Genomic DNA, 6,148 nt, shown 5'->3' with positions numbered 1-6,148 from the left:
TGTTACTGTCTGTCTTTTTGATTATAGCCATTCCCAGTGACTGTGAAATGGTATCTCTTTGTGGTTTTGATTTGCATTTCTCTAATGACTGATAATGTTGAGCATCTTTTCATATGCGTATTGGCTATTGGACATCTTCTTAGGAGATATGTCTATTCAAACACTTTGCCCAATTTTAATTGAGCCGTCTTTTTATTATTGAGTTGTAAGTGTATGTTCCTGTGTGTGTGTGCAGCCTGTGGACACTAGACCCTTCTCAGGTACGTGATGTGTGGATCTTTGCTCCCATGCTGTATTCACTCTCTTGATAATGTTTTTGACAAACAGAAGTTTGTAATATTGATGAAGTCAAGTTTATCTCTTTTTTCTTCACACCATTAAGACCAACTTGTACTGATACGGGACTGACCCCCCCGGAGCCCTCCAGGGCTCGTTGCTGCTGGGTGTTGGTTAGTGACTTTGCTGGACTATTTTTGTGAAGTGCATTTGCCCGCAGTGTGAAGAGGCTGAGGTCACTGCTTAGAGGGCACAGACTTAGGCAGGTGCACAAGCACCCTGGGGTGACAGCGGTTTTTACAGGGGTCCCTCTGACTCTCTCTTTCCCTGATCTCTCTGCTAAACCCTCTGTCTCTGTGGCATCACACCCAGCTGTTAGGCTCCACTAATGAGCGGCTGACTGCTCCAGCGTTTCCGACAATTCCTGGGGGCAGACAATGTGCGACAGTCTGACCCAGTGAAATTTGGGCCTCTTTGCAGGAGTGGCTTTTGAGGCCAGTCTCTGAGGTTTGTTCTCACTTCTGGAGGAGTCTTTTCAGCTGTCTCATTTTTTGGTTTTCTCTGGTAAGCTAGCTGGCCTTTGGTTTAGCTTATTGCTCTTGTGGAACTACCAGTGTTGTCTTTATTGTCCACCACCAAAATCGACTGTTTTTGAGAGCACCCTGATGCTTGAACTTCCCCCACATTCTGCTATAAATTAAGCCAGTTTTCTTTCTTTCCTCTGTTTTTCAAGAGCTGCCGCGCTCTCTGCTCTTATGGCCTGCCTCTCCCTGTGGACAAACTCTGAGACACTGCTCCAGAGCTGGGGGCAGAGACAGTGGCTTACTTCTCTGAGTGACGCCCCGACTTCACAGAGCAAGGCTTTGGGTGGGGGCAGAAGCCTCTGGTCTCCTCAGCTTGCGGCTCCCAGCATGGCACCTCTGACCCATGAGGGAGCTGAGGCAAGTGCAGTTGGGGCCCCAGTGACTTGGCTTGCTCTGCCTGGGGTGGAGCCTCCCCCTGCGTGGAGACTAGGGGAAGGGAGCCGCCGTCCTCTCAGCTGCACTCCACCGATTCCGTTTGTGCAACGGGGGGCTAAGGGATGCTGGTGGCTGCCTCTCTTGGGGAGCCGCTGTACTCCTGGACTGGGAGCTGGGTGGGAGGGAGCCCCATTTTCCCGGCCGCACTCACCCAGAGTGGAGCTTCTGTTCAGGTGAGCTGGGGGGATGGTGGAGAGGGCCTGGGTCGAGGCTCAGGTGCCACAGACTCTCTCTTCTTCCCAAGGAGAAGTCCAGAAGCATTTCTTTTTAATTCTTAAAAAGATATAAAAATTATTATTATTATTACTTTTTTTACCAATTATGGGTGTTTTGCTGGAGAGCAGGTTTGCAGAGTTCCTCATACCACCATTCTGGAAGTGGATCTCTTTCTTTCTTCCTTCCTTTCCTCCCTTTCTTCCTTCTTCTTTTTCTTCCCCTTTCTTTCTCTTTCACTCTCTCACTCTCTCTCTCTCTCTCTCTCTCTCTCGGGTTTTTGTTTTGTTAACCTATGGGTTAATAATAGAATATGCCAGATGTTAGAAATGATGTTCACATGTGGGATGTTATTAATAAGTATATTAACTAATGTTGAAGACACTCCTCTCAACTCTAAGAAAATATGGTCAGAAAAATAAATTTTTCAGCACAGTGAACAGCTTCTTCAGTAAGGCTGACGGTTAAAAGTAAAAAGTTTCAAAGCAAATACATTTCCTGGTTCCTTTTTACAAGAAGTTATTATCTATGGAATTCTTAATCCTTTTTGTTTAAGAAGATTCGATTTTTTTCCCCTGATACTGAAAGATTTGCTGTTTTCCTTTCCTTTTGTGGACATTTATAATCCTTTGTCTTTTAGAAGTTTCAAAGTTTTGAAACAATGTTCAGATAATTTCAAAAATAAAAAGAAAAACAATGACTAAAATAAAAATTGTTGATGTTTTAAGTATTTTACCAGTTGGAAGAAAGATGCTTTGTCTAAATCCTATAGTGTTTGTCTTCATGGTGTTAAGATGAAAGGTTAAGGTTCACCTTCTTTCTGCTGTAAAAATAAAAGCTATTCAGACCGCTTTCTGGAATCTTAAGCACAATGCACAAGTTTGTTTGCTTAATTAAACATCCCTTGGACACTTGGGGCAGAATAATCCTGCCCCAGTTCCTAGCCACACCCTCCCACCAGGTTCCTGCTCCTCCTGGATGACTGCAGAAGAATTGTGCCTGTCCCTTCCTAAAGCCGCATCTGTGATCTCTGCTACGGCCCCTGGGCATCCTCCTTGGACCAGTGAGTTCGGTAATGTGCGTGTGGCACCAGATTCCCACCACCCACGTCCTCTCCTATGATGACTGATTACACAGTTAGGACAGCCCTATGTCCTGACAATACATTCTCCCTTCACGCTTAACCAAGTTGGAGACGTTCTGTTACTTCAACTATAGACAAGAGGAGACTAATCTACGGGATTGAAATAATTCACCAATTCAACAAATGGGGGCTTCTTTTTTTGCTCCGTAAGAGCTTTTTTTTGCTTTATAAGAGGCGTGTTTGTACTTTCTGGCGGGTAGTCTTGCTGGCAAACGCGTTGCTTGCCCTTCTGATTCAGAGTCGAGCCACCTGAGGGCCTGAGACAACCCAGGAAGTTTGGGAGAGAAGCCGAGGGCACAGTCTTAGAGGGCCTGGAGATGGAGAAATGTCCTCTGGGAGAGGGCGGGAACACGTGAGTGCGGGGGCTTGGAGAAGACGCTCCTTGCAGGAAGGCGGGCATCTGGCTGATGTGGATCAAGGCTGCCCCAGCTAGAGAAGCCCAAGGTGACCTGGCCTACATGCCAAACTATACGACCCAGTGGACTTTTTTTATGGTATGAATTAGGACCGCCCCAGGGAGAGAAGCCCAGGGCATCCTCACCTACATGCCGATCTATATGGCTAGATTCGTATCTAAAGTTATATGACCGCACAATAACCAGACCCCATCTGCACTGAAATCATTTAATGACTTTTTACATCATCTTTTCTTTTCTCCAGTAAAAATAAGTCACGTACCCATGCCTTATAAAATTAGCCCTAACCCTCAACTCGGGGCAGCAGCAGGAGCTCTGACTGCCCGTAGGTCCTGTCCCCACTCACCAGCTCTGCCTGCCCATGGGTCCTGTCCCCATGCCAGCGGGGGCAGCAGCTGCTCTGCCTGCCCATGGGCCCTGTCCCCATGCCAGCGGGGGCAGCAGAAGCGGCGGCAGCAGAAGCTCTGACTGCCCATGGGTCCTGTCCCCATGCTATTCCACACTATTCTCTAAATAAAAGAGCACTACTGACAGATCTTGAGAGTCTAAGAAATCTTTCTTTCGACTCCTGGGCTCACCGACCCCGCATCATGGCCACTCTGGGTTTAGCCTTCTCTGCCTCCCAGTTCTCCCCAGGTGCACCTCTCTGGACTCTGACTTTGCACCCAGTGCTGTCCCAGCAGGACGGCGGAGGAGCCTCGGTTCTGGCGGGAACCTGCGGCGCCACCTAGTGCCCAGCCGGCCCTGGAGACGGGAAAGCGCACCGCTTTCTCCCCGAGAGGAGCAAAGACGAGGGGCGGGGGGCCGGAAACCATGGTCTCAGCGCCCCGACACCTGGGACAGGGAGGGCGTGACGATGATGAGGAAAACAAGCAGGGCAACAGCCTGAGCCCCCTCTGTAACTTTGACATATACACTTAATTTCACAGGTACTCCTGTAAAATGTGCTTATTCGGTGCCTGTTTCCTATTTAGTTTCCTATTTAGTTAAATCTCTGGACCGCTTAGATAATGGTGTTTTGTTCTTATGATCTCGCTCCTGAACGTGGGAAGGCGAGAGTTGGTGAAACACTCCCATCACAGGATTTGTTCACTCCATATCCTGTTATTTTTTATTTTAATTCCCCTCCAGTTTTACTGAGCTCTAATGGACATCTAACATTGTATTAGTTTTAGGTGTACAACGCAATGATCTGACACATGTATGTACTGCAAAAGGATCACCACAATAAATCTAATTAATATCCATCACCTCACATGGGTACAATTTTTTTTTCTTGTGATGAGAGCTTTTTCAAGATGTACTCCGTTAGCAACTTTCAATATAGTCACCGTGCTGTACCTCACGTCCCCGGGACTTATTTATCGTATAACTGGAAGTTCATACCTTTTGCCAACCTTCACCTTTCACCCCCTCCTGCCTCCCCCACAACCAGCAGTCGGGTCTGTTTCTGTGAGTCCCATGTCCCTTTCAAACGGGTTACAGATAAAGGCATCAGAAACCTGAAAAAGTAACAAGAGTTTTACTATCTTTCCCTTGAGGCTTTGGATATGTATTTTTTTTTAAAAGCCTTTTACTTAGAAATAATTATAAACTCACAAAAGTTAGCAAAAATAGTGCAGAGTCTGTGGATCCTTCACGCCGAGTTCCCCGGTGGGGACGTCTGGCACAGCGGTAGCGCAGTATCGAAGCCGGATGCTGACACTGGGGGGCCTCGCTGTTCACGAGAGCACGGGGGGGGGGGGGGGGGGGTGGGGGGGGGCGCGCCCGGTTTTCACCACGGTTGAACCTGCGTCCATCTGTGTCGTGTGCGTGCTGGCGTGTGGCGGGGGGGGGGGGTGTGTGTGCAGTTCTTGCAAGTTTATCTCAGGTGCAGATTTGTGTAACCACCACCACAATCAAGATACAGGATCGCCCCATCACCACAGAACTCTCTCCTGCCTCCTCTTTTTATTCACGCCCCCCACCCCTCCCCTGGAAACCCCTCATCTCTCCTCCTGTCTGAGGAGGGCTGACAACGGGGCCTGTGGGCCCGCGTGTCTACCTGGTGCTCAAGGAGAATCATCCGCCCGGACCAGGCTGGCCTTCTCGGTCCGAGATGCTGCGTACCTGAGAATGTCGGGGTCACACAATGAACGACTGCTGAGTGCATTCACAAGGGCCACTCTAGGATGACATTTCTTGGGGCCACTTTTAGCTCTAGGGTTGGAGCAGACTTCAGTGAAACAAGGAGAAGAGCATCTGGGAGAAGTCCCCCTCTGAAGTCATGCTCAAAGCAAGGAGGAGCAATGAGAGAAATGAGGAAGAGTAGACGCCAGGGACTAGAAGGGAAAGAGGTTGGGAGGTGGTCACTGCGAGGACCACCAGGGACCCAGAGAGGGCAGTGATGTCGCTGGGGTTGTCGGGGCTGCTTTCTCAGGGGCAAGGCTCACTTCTCCTGCCATCTCATTGGGTGGAGAGGCAGCAGCCAAGGGAACGGCCAAAATCCTGATTAGGGCCAAGGGACAAAAAGACGACAGGGTCGGGAAGGGAGGATATGAGGACTAGGTGTAATTTGGAATTTGCATTTCCTAGGCTGTAGGTCACTCAGTCACTCAATAAGCACCACTGAGTGCCCACTAAATGCACCACATAATCAGATGTACTGTGAAAGACGCAAAGGAATAGTGAGGGGTGGGTTTCGGTCTTCAAGCTGCCTCCAGGGTGGGTGGGGAGGCAACAGCCACCCACAAATTAAACCTGTGTGGAGGAGCCCTTGCCCTCTGGTTTCTAACCTGCTCTCATCTGAGCCTCCTTAAAATGTTTATCTAAACCGACCACAGCCTTCCCTTGTGTCTTGGAGCAAAGGTTTCATTGAACATCCAGTCGAAGGCCCAGGACCTGGCCCCTCTCCCGCTGTTTGGCCTGGCTGCCCCTGGACATTCGTTGCTGGCTCTCCTGTCCCTGGCCCCCTGTCAGCGGATCCTGGGCCTGGGCCAGACTTGGGTGACCGAGCTCTGAGCAGAGTCGAGGCCGCTTAGGCCGGGGGGACAGTGGAAGAGTGGCTGGTCTGCTTCCTTCCATCTCAGGTCCCCCTGGAC

Source organism: Equus caballus, chromosome 4 (genome assembly GCF_041296265.1).
Source record: "Equus caballus isolate H_3958 breed thoroughbred chromosome 4, TB-T2T, whole genome shotgun sequence".
Taxonomy (NCBI): Eukaryota; Metazoa; Chordata; class Mammalia; order Perissodactyla; family Equidae; genus Equus; species Equus caballus.
This window is presented reverse-complemented; position numbering follows the sequence as displayed.